The sequence below is a fragment of the Anguilla rostrata genome, chromosome 16 (genome assembly GCF_018555375.3).
Source record: "Anguilla rostrata isolate EN2019 chromosome 16, ASM1855537v3, whole genome shotgun sequence".
NCBI classification, from domain to species: domain Eukaryota; kingdom Metazoa; phylum Chordata; class Actinopteri; order Anguilliformes; family Anguillidae; genus Anguilla; species Anguilla rostrata.
In genome coordinates this window covers 30,374,342-30,396,183 of record NC_057948.1, presented here as the reverse complement: position 1 = coordinate 30,396,183, position 21,842 = coordinate 30,374,342, and the positions used below count along the sequence as shown (strand labels likewise).

At 47.8% G+C, this 21,842-nt stretch overlaps 1 long non-coding RNA gene across 1 annotated transcript; it reads right to left on the bottom strand.

The window, feature by feature from the left end:
- Positions 1-10,352: 10,352 nt before the first annotated feature.
- On the bottom strand, positions 10,353-14,682 carry LOC135242754 (uncharacterized). The gene is made up of 2 exons (XR_010326451.1): positions 14,390-14,682; positions 10,353-10,975 (listed from the first exon to the last, which is right to left on the bottom strand). It is a non-coding gene; the product is annotated as an uncharacterized LOC135242754 (long non-coding RNA).
- Between the last annotated feature and the right edge of the window lie 7,160 nt (positions 14,683-21,842).

The window sequence follows — 21,842 nt, the reverse complement described above, 5'->3', positions numbered from 1 at the left end:
TTACCGATATGGACAGGTCGAGGAGTAATTGTCCCGGGCACTGAATAGCCACGGTCACGGTTGTCCTATAATTTTCACCCCTGGCGCTGCATCACTGAAACTGTACTTTATGCAGCTCTGTGTATTGTAGCCCCTGACAGAGATTGAAACCCCTCCAATTGGCTTACTGTACATGTTTAGAAGCATAAAATGATGTAATTGTTGGGCTCTGAGATGTTTTATTTTGTCAACCTTATCCCTAAAGCGCACACTCCAAACTTTTTTTTTTTTGGGGTCACAGTGAGCTGGTCGCTATATTAAGTGTCCGAACGGCGATGTCTTATAAAGTTGGAGATCCAGTTGGTTGGAGGGCTTCCGAAAACGCTGCCAGCTTCACCGAAGGGGACTTGTGCAGTAGGTGCCATGTTTTTTTGTTTTTTTTTTGTTCTCTGGAAAACGTCTGAAGTGCTTTCGATGGACCGCGGCTCGGCTTTCATTCTGTCTGAATCAGAGCTCGCCCGTTTGTGCGACCGCCCGTCTCGGATAAATATCTGCGGCGCGAGGGGGAGTTCTGGCGGAGCGCTTGGGTGCCCCGGCCCCGCATGGGGGAGAGGGAGGCGCGGGGTCGGGCGGAGATCAGGGGAGGCGCACGGGGAGGCGCACGGGGAGGCGAGCGGGGAGGCGCACGGGGAGGCGCACGGGGAGGCGAGCGGGGAGGCGCACGGGGAGGCCGGGTTCAGCAACACCGAGGGACGGCCGGGGTGTCCCGCGGCCCGGCGGGGTCTGGCTGCGGAGGAGGGGGGGCGCTCAGCTGCAGATCGGAGCGTCTGAGGGGGATCAGCGCTTCGTCTGCTCACCGCGCGGACGGCAGGCCAGGGCGCCCGTTTCACGCTCCAGAGCGAAAGCCCGACCGAATGCATGTTTCATTTGTCCCCCCTTTTTTTTTGTACCGTTCTTGAAAATCCATGTTCCTGTTTGTTTCAGTATGCGTGAGTGTAAATGTCCCTCTGCTTATACTAAGACTGAGCAGGCTGTCATGTGAGCCCCTGGAGCTGCTGACTGCCAGTCTCTTGAAGGGTGAATTCTGCACCTGATGCAGCTGTGCATAGTCGCTGTGGATAAGAGATTTGTGGATAAATGTTATTCACGGTCTCAAGCACATCTCATTTTCACAGCATTCTCCTTCAGCCTGTTTGTGTGAAGTAAGGTGTGTGTGTGTGTGTGCATGTGCCGTGTGCATGCGTGTGTGTGTCTGTGCATGCTTGTGTATGTGCACATGTGTTTGCATGAGGTAGGGTGTGTGCATGTGCATGTGCGTGCATGGGTGTGTATGTGTAATAAGGACAGTTGAGATGCTGGCTTGCAGCCTCTGGAGTGTTTATGCAGGAAGGGTGTAACAATCTATAAAACGGGCCCATTTTTCTCTCTGTGCTGGTGGTTAAAGTTCTAGGATCACCTGAACGATATCTGTCTAAAGATTATAAGGCACGCCCAACATATATCTGTGGCCCTATGGATGTTTGCCTAGGGCTGATAGCATTCAGAAGTGCTTTAAACAAGTCAGATATGGAGCTCGGAGAGTGGTCGCTAGGCAATCCCAAACTTGTCAGTCTGTCTATAGATAAAGTGAAGGTGCCTGACGTGACAGAATGTCTTGTGTTTTTGGAGATTTAATTAGTTTCTCTTCTATACTCAAGGCAGAAACTTTTTAGGCCTATTTGTGTCCCACTTTTCTCCTAAGACGGTTCCTCTTCCCTTTCTAACTAACAACTTCTTTAAGGAAATCAACTGCCATGAAATTGCATTTGTGATCCACTTGAAATGAATTTGCGGTTGCTCTACCCAAGCTTTTGTATTTTTGTTTTTTTTTTGCTCAGTTAATTTGTAGGTTAGCGTGCTTGTAAGGTGCACAGTGATTTACTGGATTGTCTAAGCCAGAAAAATTCTTACCCGTGCCTTTAAAAAGTAGGGCGAGGGGGTGAAAAGAAAATAAATTAGGAAACAAAAATCTAGTGCATTTTTTTTTTTTACTACAGCTATCTTCAAGGTTGTTGAAGATAGCTCTCAGGAGGTTTTCCGACGCTGGGTTGCTCGAGTTTAGACATCTCAAATATTTCTCAGCTCTGGAAGTGGGTGCGTTTGAGCCCCTCCAGGTCTTGCTTTGAGCCAAAACCCACTGGGTTTCGCAGCGCTGCGAGCATCCATTAACCGCAACCACGCAGGGACTGGTTCAGCCACACTAAAGCTTGGGGACACAGCTCAAAAATCTCCGCCTGCTTTCCTTTGTAATGCGAGGAATTTACAATGCATAAACAGTTCATGCGGCGCAGCTTTTATTACTGTTATTCTTACGCGAGGTTTTAATGTTGTGGTCGTCCGCACCGAAGCGATCCGCAGCATTTCCAATATTTCTTTTCCCCGAGATGCTGGAATGTTACGAGAAAACAAGATGCCACAAGGCACTGGTGGTGGTCTGGTGCTCAAAGGACGGTTGATCACACGGAAACCGGCGATGACGGACTGCAGGGTTTTCACATCCACAGAGGTTTTCTTCGGTGAAAATTGTGCTTCGTTTTCACATCGAATGGATGACTCAAATTGGAAAATCAGCCTCAAATGCAACTGGAGTTTCTGCACACGTCAGCTTCCTGCATCCGTCAAACCAGAGTGTTTTTAGAGGATATTGTGGGGCATAAAAGAATGCACATTCAAGCAGGATGTTTATATTTTTGGTATGCACTTGTGTAATAGGGGTGTATCTGAACCCCAATACCCTTTTGGAAGTGCACAGAAAATATACGGTCTGCAGATATTCTTCTGAATTTGACCAGTGATTGTCAATACTGGAAACCTGATGCTGTGAGTGAATGTTTGATTCGTGCAAAAAAACAGTGAGCATTTAAAGCAGGGTGTCAGAAACTGCCTTGTCATCCTCGGACTGCTGCCCATGTTTCAGTGCCCCCCCCCCCCCCCCTCCCCCCCATTCCCCCTTAACTGATGGAGCTCAGACAAGACCCATCCCTGCTTTGAACCCACAGTTCACCCAACATGGGCTTCTCTTGGTTAATAGCTTTCAGTTTTTCCCTAATCAATGCAGATAGACTGCATTCTCTATGAGGTTTGCCTAGTCTACAGTGTTTTCATTTTTGAGCATTCAGGAAGCTTAACGTTATTTGCAAGCAGATGTCAACTGTAGACAACAGGCTATTATTATGCTGTGTTATTATGATTCTGCATTCTTTGGAAAGCCGACATAGAAAAAAATGTTTTTGAGATGTTTTGAGATTTTGAAATGTTCTTGCTTAAAAGTTATTTGATTATCAGTTATTAAATGTTTAAACAATTTAAAGACAAAAATCTGTTTTTGTGAAAATTAAAAAAAAAAACCTGTATTCAGTGCATAATTCAAGTAATTCCAATAAATGATTTGTTAAAATATGTGTAATTTGACTTATTCAATATATGAACATTTCAGAGTTCTAAACAACACCATAACAGAAGGCTTTAGATCATTGAAGCTCTAGTGTAGAACTAAGGGGTTGTACATGCACACACATACACACACACGCACATGTACAGACAAACACACGAACACGCACATGCACAGACACACACATGCACGCACACACTCTCATACACACACAAATACACACACACACACACCTGGAGGGAGAGGTACTACACTAATAGGCCAGCTTAGCTTTACTGTCTGTGACTGTTTGATTGCTACCTGAAATAAAAAAGGCTGACGGTTTGCAAATATAAAGGCAGTAGTAATTGTCCACTTGTAATAGAAACCGTCTACGTCCTAGTAGCAATGTTCCTCATACAGAGGCTATTTTCTGTAATTTTCTGCTTCTAGAAAGCAGAAGTGTTCGGTCTGTCTCCGGATTATATTTACACTTATTGCTAGCATCGTTGAGAGTTTGCTTAAAATATCTATATTTGTTATTCGGCGCTAGTTGAGGTGTGCACTGAAAATCTGAATCATACATACAGGACATTGGCTGGATTCTCAATATGTTTGAGTTTTTCAAACTTGATTCTGATTCCATCCCTATCGCGCCAACAGCTTGTTCGTACATTCCATATCAAACACATACGTGTGCAATAGACTCCGTCCTCTCCAAATTATAGTCAGTTTTAATTGGAGCATAAGAAGAAAGATTTGTGAAAAAGGCTCTTCTTTATAACAGGCACCATTATCAAGGCACTGTAACTGCAATTCTCTTGCCCATTTCTGAAATTAGTGATTTATTTTTGGATTTTACAGTTTACCCAATTAGTACAACGCGTGGCTACAGCTTTTCAACATGCAGGGAGATTGCGGTGAACAATAATTCATAAGAATAACTTTACAATGTTTTATAGCCCCTACAACTTTCCAACATCGTAAATAGTTCCACCGCAGACTTGTACTTTTTTTCTTCAGGAAAGCATTTTAAAGATATGTTTAGAGATATGCAAAGATAAAGTTTTGAGGACTGTTTTTTTCTGATTATTTGGTATAGTCATGTAAAAATGGCATTATAGTAACTATAAGTGTGATGTATTTACAGAGCATTTAGAAAGTTGTGGTTGGGATGGTTTTTAGATAACTTTCTGTCTTACAATGTTGTTATTCACCTCCAACGTTTTCCAATATTGTACCTTTCAATAGCACTCAATGGAAGCTGGTAAGGAAGGCGTGAACCTAGAGGCTTCATGTAATGCGAAAAAATCTTATCTCCAACTCTTTATCAGACCCTATGACTCCTTGTTTTATGGTTGTACTCTACATCTGTATAAGTGTTATGGATGATGTCGCCATGGAGATCCTATCACTTCAGAAACCAAAAGTGCAGCAGGTTTCCATACCACCGCCATTTTTTTTTTCTTTTTGTGGAAGAGAAAAGACAACATTCCCACCCACTACTGTTTACTTAATTTTGGTAGGACAATCCAGACATGATATGTGAAATATTTCAGGCCCGGGAAAAATAGGCCACAAAATCCCTCGTTGGTTCTTTCTTTCTTTCTTTCTTTTTTTCTTTTTTTTGCGGTCGAACTGCTGCTATGCTGCTCTTAACTGTTTTGGGCTTCTTCCCAGTATCCTCGCTGGAAAACATAAATATTCAGTGGACAAACAAAGCGAGACAAAAACCAAACAAAAGCTTGACAGAGTGTGGACACGGCGTCCCGCTGTGCCAAGGGTTCGAGTGCAGCTCCCCGCGTGAGGGGACGGTCACTTGGGCCCCCTCTTTGAGCTGCCATTCGCCGACATCTTATGCGACTGCTAGTCTTTTCTTTCCGTCCGTTGTCTTTATGACAGGCAACAGATGATGCGCAGGTAAGGGCAGTGCCTCGCAACGCATTGAGGGCTTCGAAAGAGGGAAAGAATCACGTAATCGGGAGACAATGTTATTTGTCTTTATATTAGCTTTCCGTCGGTCTGTGGCTACTACATCCTAACTATGGTGTGGAGGAGCATATTGTTTCTCCCGGGTTGGCTGACTGGGAGTACACAAGACACCGTTTTCCTCACTCAATCCACTGTTGCTTCAGTAGCTCTACAACAGTAGGCTTTTCAGTATCGTGGTCCTCAGCTGTGGAAGAGAATATATGCCAAATTTGCTGTCCAAATGGTGCTGGAGCAGTGGACGCCAATTTTGGAAATCAACAGAAACTATTGTGTAACACAACTAATGACTGCCCTGTGAGAGGACACTGGCTGAATGTAAAGACCTAATCCTGAAAAGCCATCCTGTTATGGGATTCCTAAACCTCTTACCCTCAGCTGGAACATCATTGTTTTTGAGCGCGTCCGTGGATATTCGTGAGCCGCACTGTAATAATTTCACAACGCGAGGCTGAGTTCTACGCGGGCAGAAAGAGCAAGTGTGCGTGAGTGTGTGTGCAGTGATTAATAATAATCCCCCGTGGATCTCCCTGGCTGACTCTACACCCTTTCAGTCCAGACTGTGGGCTGTCCTTAAATCCGTAATTATCACACCACTCCATATGAGGGATCGGCCCCGCTCCGGGGGGGGCGCGTCTGTTCTCCTGAGCATCTCTCCCAGAAGTCTGCACTGCTGTCTCTCCCTCTTCCCTCTCTCTCTCTCTCTCTTTTATCTGTGTTGTTGTTATTATGAAGTCTTAATCACTGCTCACTCCGAAAGCTTGGCGGTCTGCCACGCAGTTCAGTAGCTCTTAGATCTTCAACCTTGGGGCATTTCTTTCCCATCTATTACAGTTTGTCACACTAACAATTACACCCCGATACATTTCATTTATGGTTTTGTACTCGACGGTAAATGTGTGTGTGACCCCAGCCAAGTGGTTGATAAGATCCATCGTGACTGTTTGTTTTGGTTTGTTATGTCACTCTTTCATGTAAGAGGGCCAGTATCTGCCAGGTCTGTCACTGGTGATGGGAATGGCTTTGTGATTCTATCATTGAGTTGTGAATGTTGAAAGGAAAGCTCTAGAATATTATTTCGCACATCTCGCAGTCTATGCCGTTCATACTAGCATTCATTAATCATGATCGCCAGTTTATTTTATTTCTTCCTGCAACTTCGTTTTCGGGGCTTCATTGTGGTTTACCTTCAGCCAGCCAAGAGATTTTTAGTGGAGGTTTCAGTTCATATTAATATTGTAAACCTGGTTCGAGCAGGAGTGGCTGCTTATGGTTAAAGCTGTTTTTTTCTTTGCAAACATGTGTAATACTTTGTCAAACAACATTAATCAATGATGGAGAGACTGAGAAATGTCACGCCTTTAAGCTTTTATTCAGAACTGCTGGAGAGCTGTTTCTGAATTGGAGAGCTGTTCTGAATAAAATGTTGGAGAATTAAAATTTTTTTTGTTGTTGCTGCCTGAGACATGGTCATTCTATCTCTGCCAAAACCAGACATGGTCGTTGCATAACAAAAGTATGTATTTTGAGGATTACAAATTGTTGTCCAAAAACAAATTGTTGCTATAGACCACAGCTCACAGCTAATGGAACGATTCGTCAGTGTGACCGCAGAGAATCCATCTTTACAAGCCCCATAATCCCCTGCTTTGCCATGCATTCAGTAATTAAGACTGCAACGGGTAATTATTGAGTCTGGCTTATTAGCACTGCTTGAAGTGATTCATGCAGAGCTCGGACGTATTGTTTTAGACACACCCTGTACTCAGAAGTCCAGGTACGTTCCTGCTACCTGAGAGTGACTTTGAGGGATAAACACACCCTATGCTACACTCACATTTACCTGCCACCCCCTCAGGGGCCTGGGGGGGGGGGGGGCATTCCTCAAGGTTGGAATTTATGAGTCAGACCCGTGTTCCTCCCGCCCCCTCAGTCCCACGCATGCATCACGATTCGGGGGAGCCGCCCCCTTTTTGGTGAGGCCCCTTTCGGGCAGGACAGGGGAGTTATTCGAGGCGGAAACGGTGACCTACGCGCCGGTGCTGTCTGTAAATTCTGAAAACGAGGACGCGAGCTTCGCCGTAGAGCTCGGTGCAGCAGAACGGGCCGGGGCACAAGTCTCGTGAGCGTGAAGTTCGTTCAGAAACGCTGCACTACAGCCGTGGCTCTTTCACGTTGTTCGTCCGGTGGTGCTGCTGGGCGTACGCCCCCGCTGACATTATTTGTGACTTTTTGTCATTTGTGTTACGTTTGAACAAGCAACACAGTAACAAACAGCGAAAATGAGTGGCACCACTTTGGCCTGGATTCAGTCAAAATGAGTCCTTCTATTTAGGTTAGAATGCATGTAATTGTTGCCTGTTTTGTCATAAACAGTTTTGTGTGTACGCGCTGGATGACACTGAGCTCAACAAGCTTTTTGTGATGAATAAAAAGAAACCCAACACATGCATTTAATTGTCCAAATGAAGGACAAATGTTGATTGAATTTGTCGAATTGGCTGAAGTCATTCTGTTCGAGAGGAATCCTCAAAGCAAAGCTTCTACCACAGGCAGAGCCTACTGTGACTACATGGCATGATGGTCATGTGCATGTTTTCAAAAAGAAACAGTACATTGTTAAAGTGCAATATGCGTAGTACGCATAGTATATTTGCAACAGGGCCCCAAGTTTTTTTGGGGAAAGAGCTGGCCATGATGATGCCCCTTTGCGTTTGGAACACAATAGCAGTTCAGTGTAAAAAGTGTTCCTATCTTCGGTCTATTTATATACTTTTTTGCTTCCTAATTTCCTGGCAGGGCCTCTGAACGCTGTAGAGCAGTTCCCTGCTAATGAATAATGAACATAAAGCTGTTGCCAGTGTGTTTTCTTTGCCTTTCTTCACGGAGTCGCCATGCCAGGCCCTGCCAGTTGCCGTATTTCATACGGCGCGCTGACGCAGAGCAATAGCACACATCTGGCTGCGATCACAGCTGGGGGGCTTGAGCGGCTGAGTGGGGGGCAGGAGGGGGGGAGGGGGGGAGGGGAGGGAAGGGGCGGAGGTGGGGGGCGCTTTAGGAGGGGGCTCAGTAAGTGGTACATTGTTCCAGTTGCTGTCCAAAGCTGGCAATATTATCGGCAATATTATCGAGGCAAAGTTAAATAGTTTGGTTCGTTCAGCTAGATTGCATGTACAGTTATGTGAATGAAAAGGTTTTTTTTTTTTTTGCCAAATTTTGAGTGTTCTCTTCCAAAAAGCAATCTGCTGCACAGTTGTTTGGCTTTGAAATGGCTTTATCAATGCCGTTATTACACAAAAACTGAACTTTGAGATATAAAATGGCAAAGGCGCAAAGCATTTAACATTTAACAATAGGGCCCGGTTTGGAAAAGGATGAAACCAGTCCAGATCATAGCGCGTTGCGCTGGTGCTGTTGCAGGCTAACTGCAGGGGTCTGTTTTCTGGTTCTTTGGGGAACTTCCTCACTCAGCAGCGCTGCGCTAATACAGAGCGGCTCCTCTGCGCCAGGGCGCGACCGGAGGAAGTGGACGCTGCAGGGCGGGCGAGCGAGCGAGCAGCGGAGGCCGGAGTGCGGTTTCAATCCCATGATGCATCAGCCGCGATGCACGGCACGGCCGCTTGCTGCTGGAAGCCTGACAGCAGCAAGCTCTCTTTCACATGACTCTGGTCATTCCCAACCTGCTGACCGCGCGCGGCCAGCCAGGAAGTCACCCAAAAATAAAAAAAAATAAAAAAAAGAAACAACAGCGATGGAGGCCAGAATGAGGACAGGCTGAGAAGCCTTTGTCTGGTGCAGTGCTCGCGTTTGCTGTTCTTTAGAAGGAGCAGGGCGATGCTGGGGGAAGGCTGCATCTCATGAAGAGGAGATCAGGGGCCCCCATGCAAGGAATATCAATCAGAATAAATACCCGTATATCGTGAACGGCTGAGTTAGTTTTTTTTTAAGGTCATTGACATGCATTGTAATGCATTAAAGGTCACCAGAAAGCAACATGCAGTCACTTGCAGGGAACATACTTTCAGGTCCATTTAGTGTGGTTGATGTGATTAGTTAGAACAAAGCCAAATACAGTACATTTTGTTCCAGGAAATGATGTTCCAGACATACATGTTTATTGGATTTGGACTCTGCATAAACAGCATATATGCCATACTGATTGCAACGATGTCAGATATCAATTTGTGTATGTTCACAGGTGTGTTCCCCTATCATACTAGAATATGGCCGCTATCTTTTATATACGCTACCAGCCTGTAAACATGAGGGCAAAGACTGAGTTTGTGTTTGTCATATGTAGACTTATCAAATTAATAGTTAACTGAGAATGCAGTCATTTGGTCTTTTGCTCTGGCAGTCTGGCCTTTGACTTCTGAGAGGGAACGGTGTCTGTTTCTCTGGCTGTCTCCATGCCTGACGAGCCCCGAATACCTCTGCAGTTGTGTCACTTCCTGCGGCGTCTTCATAAATGGGCGCCGTCCGTCATAGGGAAGGGCTGCCGGTGCTCCGCCCACTGCGTATAGCGCCATACGGCTCCTCCCACTGCACCACGTCCCCACGCAGCTCACACACAGGTATGAATCACCTCACGTCAGCCCGTAGGGGGCGGGGGTGGCAGCGGGAGGGGGGGGGGGACGGGGGCGCGGAATGCTTGGACTCACGTTTCGTGGCCCTCTCCTGTCCCGGCACGTACAGGCGCTTTTGTTCTTTCCCAGATCCCTGTGATCCCTCTCTTCACTCACCTATAGGAGGAGAATTCCACTGCTTAGCCAACCCCCCGCCACCCCCCCCCCCCCCAGTCACTGCTACGCCTGCGCCCTCCTGAGGCACTGCACCCACCTGACCCCCGTTTCCCCGGGCAACTCATCCACCAGCATCTGCCTGACAACTTCCCATGTTCCCACAGTCTCTGCCTCTGACTCCACCTCAGCCAGTGCAGTAGCTACACTGAGTGATGGTCATTCGCATGAAGGACATCAGTCAATCAAACTTTATTTATTGAGTGCATTTCATCTAGCATATGGAATTCAACACACTTTACAAGGAATGGCAATGCCAAAAAGCAACAGAAAAGAGAAAAGGAAATATGCAGTATGATAATCAAATACATAGTCAAAATCAAATATAAAAACAAATATAGAGGACAGGAGCAAATGGAATCACAGTTGATTTACTCTGTTGCGGAGTCTCATTTTTACACGGATAATAGAATAGAATAGAATTTATTTTCCCGTGGGGAACTTCAGTAATATGCATAAGAGTGCAATAATGTCGGAAAACTCCACTCGCGTAGAAACACTTATTTTTCTCCTCCTCGCTGATTGTGCAGATCTCTTCCTCAGAGAGTTAAAATGGCGCTCGCTCGGTTGTCCTGAGGATACTCCGGGTTCCTTCGCCGGGTTTGTTGATGTTTCTTGCAGCTGGAGGGGCTGCTGCTGATTGCTGGGGCCCCGTGATTACACACACCGGGGCCCGGGGCCGCCCGGCTCTCTCCTCATTCCATCATCGCCGCCTCTCCATTCTGGCAGCGCGGAGGCAGTGCGGAGTAAAACCACCGCATTAGCCCGGAGTTCCCATCACAGGCGCTCGAGCTTGCGTCTGCAAGAAAAGACAGGCTGTCATTAGGCCTGAGAATAAAACTGAAAATGAGCTCTCGTACTGCGCTGTCCGGTGCCAGGTCTGCACGCTAAGCTGTATGGATTCCAATATTGTCTTTATATGAAACCTGTTATCATGTCCGGGCAGGTCAATCTATAACCCTTAGAGAGCTGGACGTGTGTTTACAGAGGGGGCACTAAATTGTTATACAAACAGTATTTTTAGCAGCTAGAATTTTCAGGACGCGTTGGCAAATGTCTGCTTTTCTCCAACAATACGCACATGGCATGCCAGATTAAATAAACGCTTCTGTTTTAGTTTTCGTCAGGAAATATGATAAAATAAATTTTACAATATCATGAAAAAATTGTAATATGATGAAAATGTGATAACATAATTTTCCTCGAAGGGATAACGTATTCATATTGGATAAGTTTACCATTAGGAATTACCATCACTATTTTCCGTACATTGCGAACGCTGCTACTTTAATTACATAAACTGCTGCACCTGTGTCATTGAGCAGACTGTCATACCGTTTGTGTTTTTGTTTGGCTGTAGGTTTAGCGATAAACTTTGAGCAGAGGTACGGTTACGTGCAATAAAACAAAGCAGGTATAATGCTCAGTCAGTCCCTCCCTCTCAGTCAGTAACCTCAGTTGTAGTTTGTAAATAAAATCACAGAGACACAAGGGGGGGAGGTTGGCTATAACAATAGCTTTGCTTTTGCTGGTAGAAAATGTTCTGCCCGAAAATGAACCTCAAAACCATTTTAATCATACGGTGCGGAGGAGTAATATACCCCTGGGGTTCCTGGCGTTTTCGCGGGACTCGCACACTGTGCCCACTGTCTCTCGATCGCCTCCCCTCCCGCGCTGCTTATTTCTGTGCGCAGTGTAAACAAGCGGCCAGGAGGAACAGTCTGGCATCGCACGGCCCGCTGGCAGCAGTAAGCAGCGTGGTGCCTTTGCAGACAGAGTCTTGGCCCGGGCTACGGTTTGCGTTACGCCCAGCGGTCGGAGCCTTGATAGTGTCCAGACTCGACAATGATGCCTGGTACCGCGGACGGATCGGCCCTCCTCCGGCGCTGCGCTCTTCCTCCTCCTCTTCGCTCGGGTTGAATATCGCGCGGCGCCGCCTCGGTAGCCGCTCGTGTACGGAATGCTAAACTTTTCTTGTTTAAACTCCCCCCCCCCCCCCATCCCCCCGTGGCTTGGGACCTGACGGCCTCGCAGACGGCCGCCTGCATTCTTTTATTCGCGCGTGGGAATAGGAGAATTCCGGGAGGTTCTTGCGCACGCGGTCCCGGAAGCGAGATCGGCTGTCGACGCCGCTCTAGAGGACGGCCGCGCGGCGCTCTCCGCCCCCGGGGACCCGCCCGTATCTCGCTCGTCCGTCTCGGCGTCCCGACTTCCTCTTCTCCCCTCCCCAGCGACCGCCGAGCCGGGATGGTGGACCTGTAATCAACCTGTAGGGCGGACGCGGTGGCTCAGTGGTTAGCACTGTCGCCTCACAGCAAGAAGGTCGTGGGTTCGAATCTCGGCTCGGGGCCTTTCTGCGCGGAGTTTGCATGTTCTCCCCGTGTTCGCGTGGGTTTACTCCGGGTACTCCGGTTTCCTCCCACACTCAAAGACATGCATGTTAGGCGCACTCCTGCAGTTGCCCTTGACCAAGGCACTGGCTTGGAGTTGGTCCCCGGGCGCAGCACTGTGGCTGCCCACTGCTCCTAAGTAACTAGGATGGGTCAAAATGCAGAGGACAAATTACCCCACGGGGTTCAATAAAGTATATCTTATCTCATTAGCGTGTGCTGTTCACTGGCCTGTGCTCATCCAAACAGAGCTGCTCGCAGTGGCACTCGGACATGCTGTAAGGCCTTCGTCAGAATGGAATGAGACGCAATGGCCCAGATGAAGTTCATGTTCTGACCTCATAAAATCATAAAAACCTGATCTGTTGGTAATGATCTGAAATAGGGACGTTTAAGTTTGAATCGTTCTTTATCATCATGGGACGTTATCACATCCATTTATTTTACCATGTATTTTGTTGCCATACTGTTCAGTCTGTTCACCCTGTGATAAGAATGCGCGTTTCACTTTTTTGTTTTGCGATATTTGCCGTGCGTGTGTGATGTCTGAGCACACCCCAGCCCCCCACACTCACTCACTCACACCCCAGCCCCCCACGCTCACTCACTCACACACAGCCGCCCATGGCCCGCGGCTTAATAGCATTATAGCTAGCGGTTGATTACGGATTTGCGGCTCAGCACCCTCGCCATCGCTGCGTCCGAGGCCCTTGTAGCATGTGACACGGCATGACGACCGCGCTGATCTTCGGTTTCGAGGCCCCGCGGTCCTTTTCCCTAATCTGCTTCATTACAAGTTTCCTTTCAGAGCGGGCCAACAAAAACCCTTTCGCCTTCCTACGAGGCTGAAGTGTTATGCAGAACAATGCTGTGTTTCCCCAGGGAATCATTTACAGTTTTGTGGTTTATTTTGTTTAATGGGGGGTTGGGGGGGGGTTGGGGGGTGGTGGAGGAGGTTGAAAGGAGCGAGGTGTGGTATTTGAATGCCATTCTTCAGCGTGCGGTGTGGGGTCGTTTGTTTTTGGTCATTATCGCAGGCCACGCCGTTCGTTAATGTCCCCGCTGTTCTTCGACCCTACAACCCCCCCCCCCCCCCACCCGCTTCTCTATCTGAGTACGTGATTTAAAGCGTGCACGTAATGCTAAATTATGTTCGCTGGTGCATGGTAGAGCAATGGAATATGAAGTAATCTGATTAGGGCCAGGCGAAGAAAAAAAAAAAGAAAAAGAAAAAAAAGAAAAGAAGGGAGAGACTGCTTGAAGTTGAGTTTTAACTCCGAACCTTAAACTCTGGGTGAACTTGAGTGGAAAGGAGGGTGATCCCAGATAAAGGATCTGAAAAGGCCAGGGTCTGTGAGCCAAAGGGTGAGGACTTATCACACATGAGCGCGGACGGTCAACAGGGCTCGGAATGCACAGCGCCGCACACTGAACGCGTCGCCTTAGACTTTACAAGTCGGAGGCAATATTTTTTTTTCCAGAAGATAATGAGCTTTATTTACATAGCTCTTTTTCCAATAATCGTGACTAATCTGCACAAAATAATGCTGGACCCCCCTGATAATGAAGTCATGCGACAAAGGGGAAGGTCCACCCTAAACTTTTTTTTTTTTTTTTTTTGTTACTTGTGAACTTTTACTGCAGGTCGAATGAAGGTGTATCTGCCCAAGCAAAAGCAGACAGATGTCTGGTCTGACAGGCTAATCTACTTGCAATATATATAATATATGGTCATATATATTATCCAAAAAGTCATTGGCCATTAGCTAAAAAGCAGAATCCATTGTATCTTAAACAGGAATCGATATGAAAATATGACTTACTATTTTTTCTGGGATGAGACTATTACAGGACTGTCTAGCTTAAAGCACCCTTAAATACCTAGGCTATAGCATGCTGTAGCCGAGCACCAGTGCTCTCAGTTGTCCTAAACCTTCTCCTTTCTGCGCGCTCTTTAAGAACACGTCTGCCTCCGCGGAACAATGATTCATTATGAGACGTGTGTTTGTGCCCTATCGGGGCTGCCAGGCCGTGGTATCTGTGTTAGTGTAGTATTTACCTGGCGAGTGGCCACATGTTCTGAAGAGGTAAACAAAGGGGCATTCTTTAGCGGCGCCGCGCGCGCACACAGGTCTGTCAGGTTTCTGCCCTCCCTGCAAACGCCGCTCCTTTTCTGCTGCTCTTAAAGACGCAGAGCGCGGGGGGGCGGGGGCGGGGCGGGAGGGGAGGGGGGGGGTCATAGCACGTCAGCCTTACGGGCCTCTTAAAGACGCAGAGCGCAAGGGGGGGGGGGGGGGGGGGGGGGCATAGCACGTCAGCCTTACAGGCCTCTTGAAGACGCACGGCTTGCTCTCTGGGTTCTGAGCCCCTCGCTCACGCCGGGCGATGGTTTGAAATGAGAAACGTTTGCTGAAATACTGCTTCCTGCATCTCTGAATCGTTGCTGATTTTTAGTTGTCTGTGGATATGTCGTGTAAAGCAGCAGTGTTTGGTTTTATCCAAAAAAGGGCCGGTGTGGGTGCAGGTTTTTTTGTTCTAGCCCCAGCACAAAGACACCTGATTCTGCTTATCAAGGTGTTGATTGAAGACCACGATTAGTTCATCAGGTGAATCAGGTATCATAGTGCTGGGCTAAAACAAACACCCCAGTACCCCCCCCACCGGCCCCTTTTTGGATAAGATTGGAGGCCCCTGATATAAGGGTGTACTGCGTTAAAAAAAAGAAAGAAAAAAAGCTGTGTATTTTAGCATGGGTACTAAAATGATATAGCTACACTGAAGTTATTCAGGCGCTATGAGCAATTTAACCTTTTCACTCTGTTCGGGATCTGGCTCTGGCTCCGGCTCTATAATTTCAGGCTTTGGACGTGATTTTACTTTCCATGACACCCTTCCCTACCGTTCGCTGCTACCCTGGCAGGCGTTAGAGAGCATTCATTAATGTTAATTACTTAATGACGCCCTACGGCCTCCCAAAATGAGTTGAACTGAGAGTCAGCAGCGAATTTCCAAGGCTCCTCGACTGCGGAGATACGCTTCCCGAGCCACGAGCACGTCCTCCTTGAGATAAACACGGGGGCGAATGTGCCTGCACGCTTGAATTTCGCGAGCTCGGCTCCGTGGTTATTTATTTTACTATGGAGCACACGGTACGCTACGTGCTCGCGACGATAGCCGAATCCAAACAGCAAACAGCCCCGACATTATCCAAATAGTAACAGAGCGTGCCCCGGGCCAAGTCCCCGTCTCGTGTTCTCCCAGGAACAATGCTGAGCGCAAGCGGTCCTGGCGTGGCCCCAGCCCCCCATCCCGCTCGGGACTGTTCCTCTTTTGTTTTTCTTTTCCGCAGAAAAAGTAAATGTCCCGAACACACAGTGTAATTGGGATGTGTTTGGGTTACATTTTTGGGCTCCTCGAGTGAAGAATGTGTTTATTCTGGAGATCTTTAATCTGTTTTCAGATCACTTATTTAAGCAGTTCCGTATTGTAAATCATATGTATATATTTATATACAGGATGACAAAAATGGTGGATTTGATTACATTCGGAGGGTTTGCGGTAAAGAAAAGCCATTTCAGGACTCATTTACTGGGAGCTACATGGAAATCTTAAATGGTCCTTTACTGGAAAGGCATTTTGCTCGCTGAAGTGGATCCCATTGCCTGCTAGACAGAGAGGCCGGAGGCGTCTTGCCCTGGCTGTAGCTGCTGCCTCCTGGCACTGCGCCCCTCCCTGCGTCTGTGGGGACGGAGCTGACGCTGGCGGAGTCTCTGGCGGGTGTTGCTCTTCGCGCGCGCCGCTGTTGCCGTGTGTGTGTGTGTGTGTGTGTGTGTGTGTTAGAAGTGTTGATGTTACATAAGGCACCAGGTCCCAGTGCTGTGCATTTCCTAACTGACGAGTGTTTGCTGATTTGTTGCTAGGTTACAGCGCTCAGCACTTACGGTTCCGGTGTCAAAACTGCCCGATGGGTGTGACTTGAGCCTGGTGTGGCGACATCTCTCTCCCCCAATGACATAATTGTGGGAGCTTGTTGTGAATGGGGAAGCCTTCCATAGGTGTGCTTCGCAGTTTCAGGTTTTAACATGGCTTATAACTGCTCCTGCTGCAGGACTGCCCAGAATGCAAACATCATTACCGCCTGCCTGGGTTGACATCAAGTCTGGCTTTGGCTGGCCATTATGGGTAGCTGTTGAAGACGCTATTTAAGTTAATTAACCCTTAAGTGTTGCATGAAATTACATCTGAAATTGGGATTTGCAAGGGTTTGGTATGCCAAACAAAGCAGTGTTTACCACTGTAAGGCCTGCTGTTCTGTGCACGTGCTGTAAAGCGTTTGTGAAGGATACTACTTCTCATCACACTTTCACTGCATAAACTACGATATAAAGTTTTCGCATCACCGTAATCTCAACGCATAGTTCATTCCTTAACGCGTTCCTCCCTTCACAACATCCCTGACCTCTTCTCCTTATCCGATATTCAAAATATGGATGACCAACATGATATGGACGACACAGACTTCACCAGAGCTGCAGATGCGTAGCCTACGGAAGGGCCTTGGAAGCACAGGGCGGTGAACTGCGAAGTGCAGTATGGGTGACCTGCCTCCTTCCCATGATCCTTCAGCAACCCAGCTCGGCTCGTTACATAACACAATAAAGGCCTCATTCAGCTCCAAACCCTCTTGTTTACCCCAAGTGCGCTTTATACACGATTTATATAACAATGGGACTCAATAGTGGCCGAACAGCCGTCGGACTGAAGTGGGGCAAAGTCCAAACATTAACTCCACCTAAGTAGCATTTATCAAAACAGACTTTAAACCGGGGGCACATAAAACTTGTTTGTGTGGGAATTCTTTTACAGTCAGGTTACTGATCAACTTTTTAAAGATCCCAATGGCCGCTGCTCTGGCCTTCTTTGCTGAAGGATTATCCGCAGGAATGGATAATAATGGATTAGATATGCGGCTTTTTGAAAAGTTTCAAATATTGATAGGCCCGGAAAATATCATGTTCAAATAAGCGCTCTGTACCGTGTGGCTGTTTTGTTTTTGACCATTCCAGTGGCGGCTGCGGGACCAGCCCTGAGGTCGCTGGTGCGGTCGGTGGCTCTGCTGGGTAGGGGTGCGGCTTGTCGCTGCTTCACCAAGGGAGGGAGGTTTTCAGACCGCGGTACGGGGGGGTTCACCCGCCTCGTCGTGAAGGAGGGACGACATGCTGCTGCTTTTGATTGACAGGCTGCTGAGTGCCTGCACCAGCTGGGGCACCTGCACGAGTCCGTGCTCTTCCAAATGAATGAGTCATCGGACAACCATTCGTTCCGAAGAAACAAAAATATTTAGGGGAGGGATTGTTTTTCCTTCCTGAAATTTGATAATTGTAGCTATTCACTTTGCATTTTACATTTGGCAGATGCTCGTATCTAGAGTGTCTAACACAGCTTACAATTCTTGCCCGTCAATCATTTTGTGCAGCTGCATAGTCACAGAAGCAATTCAGGTGGAGTTCCTTTTTCCAGACACACAACTGGTAGTGCCCCAGCCGGGGATCAAACCTGCAACCTCAGTGCCCAAGCCATTATGTTGCACCAATGCCCCGACAGCAACTGCCGTTACTTTAGCTACAGTTCAGCCTGTTCATTCAAGAAGCTGGGCTTGCAGCTCCCTGCAGTTCCACTGCGGCATTACTTGCTCGGGTGACATATTGAGTCAGAGCAAGGTCCCGTCTTGGAACACTATCCATAGCTGGAAGGCCTTCTGCATAGTTACGGGGTGTGTCGTTTCTTCATTCATTAACACGGTGTGTGCAGCGTGTACCATTTAAATCTAACTAAAAAAAAATACTGAAACTGTGTTTGTAGCAGCGGCAAGCAGTGATCAACATCGAGTGCTCTCTCCTCAAACCGAAGAGTTCGATAGTTGGTACAGAACTGTTAAAGAGTAGGCCTAAATGTCTGCATGTGTCTGCGCTCACACTGATGACGTGACAGAGGAACTGAGTGAAATTTTGCAGCGAACCAGAGAAAATAAAATGGCGCTTATGTGTTCCTGGTTTCTTGTCCTTTAATTATGAACTTGCATGGGGAAAATAAGCTGGCCAGAATACCAGGTCAATTGCAATCAACTAAAGTCAGAATTTTACAAAAAATGATGCAAGTGCAAACACAACCCTGGCTTTGTGCATTTTCTCAGCAGACAGATGAGAAGCTAATATGACGTGCCGTCACGTGCTTGCCAAGCAGAGCTGATGAGGCCTACCGTCCTTGGCTACGCTCACCGAAGTCCCCTGATGGCTATAATTAGCACCGGCCTGGTCAAGGCCTGACTCTGCAGTGCTGCTCAGGGTTGCCAGTTCTGCTGGGTTTCGCAGGGTTCAGCAGTCCTTATGAGAGGTAGATGTAGCACGTAACTCATATCTGCATGCGTCCCCACTCTCTACCCGCTGAGATAAAACAGGGCGACGTGTTAAATGGTTGGTTTTTCTAAATGAAACGTCAGAGCCTTTGCAGAGTTTGAGGTGGATCGGAGCGGCGAACGCTGCCCGTAGGCCGTTGAGGAGAAAGAACGACAAGCTGCCTTTAGCGCTCCCTGAACCAGCTGCTGCAGGGAGGAAGGGAGGAAGGGAGGGAGGGAGGGAGGGAGGGAGGGCGGGTCCGGGCCCATTAACTGTGAAAACCCGGCCTGCCTTTCCCAGCCCAGGCAGGCCACAGATAAGAAGAGGAAGTCCAGAAGCTGGGAGATGCTATCGTCAGCCCACAGCTGTCCTGAAAACAGGAAGTGGGGTTTGCTCGAGAAAGGCAGAGGTGGCACGTCAGCTTAAAGGGGTTAAGAGGAGGAGGAGGAGAAGGATGGGGGGGGGGGGGTTGAGGAGGGGGGGGGGCGGCACAGACGAAAGCAACTGAAAACCTTCTAAGACGAGCAGCGGCCTGCGGAGAGAGCAGTGAAGCCCCTTCCCCCAGCTCACCAAGCTCACGCAGCCCCGTCCCCCGGTGCCTCTGTCTGCAGCGACGGCAGCAGCTGCAGCGATCTTGTGGATCCACCTTTGTTCTCTCAACTCAGAGAGATTGTTTTCACGAACCGCAAGGGAGAATGTGATAACACCATTAGAGGAACTTGGCTGCCTTTTTTTTTTTTTTTTTTTTTTCTTCTTGATAAAATTACAGTGAACTGACTACACAGCGCTAGTCCTCCTTCCAAAACCCACGGTGCATCAGGCCAGTGTTCTCTTACCCTCGCGGCTCTGCGGATCGGCGTTTCCGCACGTGAACCGCTTCAGGTCGTTCCGTTGTTCGTCTGGCCGGTCTCTCTCACGGGCCTACCTCTCGGCCTCCACCTTGTAAAATGGTAAATGGGCTGCATTTATATAGCGCTTTTATCCAAAGCGCTTTACAATTGATGCCTCTCATTCACCTCTTCGCACACACACACTCACACACCATCGGTGAAAGGCTGCCTTGCAAGGTACAAATCAGCTCGTTGGGAGCAATTAGGGGTTAGGTGTCTTTCTAAGGGACACTTCGACACACCCAGGGCAGGGGATCGAACCGGCAACCCTCCGACTGCCAGACAACCACTCTTACCTCCTGAGCCATGTCGCATTTCCGTTCAGGTGTGTTGACCGTGTGCGTGACTCTCGCCTCCAACCGCTGCTTTCGCGGAGCTCTGCAGGGCTTCATTTGTCACAGGCCCTCAGACGCTTCCACAGAGCGGTGGTCACGGCGCCGGGGACGAGCCCTTCAGACAAGGCCGAGCCTCGGAGGAGCTCAATGGCGGTAATCTGGCGGTAATCCGGCGGTTTCTGGGGCTCCAGAAATCCTGTAATTGGGCGGCGGCGCTCAGCTCCGCCTCTGCGCTGCGGATCTGGCCCGCACCGAGCCTTCAGTGGGGAGGAAGACGAGAGAGCCGAGGGCCGAAATGAAGGCACAACAACGGGCCGTCTTCTCATCGTACGCCATTGTATCTGTTGCTACCGGTGACCACAGACAGAGAAATTATGCAACTTCTCCCTCCTGTTTGTCTTCACGCGTTTTGCTCCGAGAAGAGAAAAAATGTAAAAATAGTTGTTCGTTTTTTTTTTTTTTGTATTAAGGAATGCCGTACACACGCAATAAAAAAATTATTTAAGAAACTCCAGAATACTGAGGAGCTGTTAACGTTCTTGAATTTAACGTTCTTGAGTGTAGAACAAGCACATATTGCGGTCAGATTCGATCTTCCATTCCGAACGGAAAGTTCAGAGAGTTCATTGTTTCATTGTTTTCCACTGCTGACCATGGCGGTTCTTGAAAATAATTTTAATATGAAGACGTGAGAACTGGAAATTGGGGACTGATAGTGCAGCTCAGGGAAAAGAGTGACCGGGAAGAGACTGGCAGTGTTCAGAGAGCTTGGACGGGATGCCTAAGGACAGGAAACGGACAGTTCCCACCATCAGCCACTTAATGGTGATGATGATGAGGATGATGATGATGAGAATTCCATATGGTCACTTTGTGTGTGAGATATGCACTTCCCAAATTCTGTTCATGTTCGTGAAATGGTGAAAACATTTTGACAAAATGGCATTCAAGAGAATTGTAATAGCCTGGAACTTGTCCCTTGTGGAGTTGCTAGTTTTTTGGTGCACTCTTCTCTGAACACATTTAATCAGTGTAACTGGCTTTATTGTTACCCTTGGCTCGCAAGTCAGTGTCTTATTTTGGTCTATTTATTGTGTAACTTCTTTGTAAAAAAAATATAAAAATAAGGAAAAGCCACAAACTGAGAGACCCTTCTTTTGTCACTGAGGCAGGCCTCTGGTAGCCCACAAAGTAAACACACTGTATACATATATATCTTCTTCTTCTTTTTCTTTTTTTTGCTGTCAATGAGTGAAAAGAGCAGTGTATTTTTCCTCCCTTGCCTCTGTCTCCCTGTGATTGATGGGCCCTGCTTGTGTGCTTGCGTTTCCCTGCCTAACCCTCACCAAGCCTCTGCTTCTCAGAGCTCCTCCACCGACGCTCTTGGCCGGAGCTCAGGAGGGGAGAGCTGGGCTGCAAGGCATCCAGGCTTAATATTGCTGCTTAAAATTGGTAAATGGTAAATGGACTGCATTTATATAGCGCTTTTATCCAAAGCGCTTTACAACTGATGCCTCTCATTCACCAGAGCAGTTAGGGGTTGGGTGTCTTGCTCAGGGACACTTCGACACGCCCAGGGTGGGGGATCGAACCGGCAACCCTCTGACTGCCAGACGACCACTCTTACGTCCTGAGCTACGTCGGCCCTATTCCTGC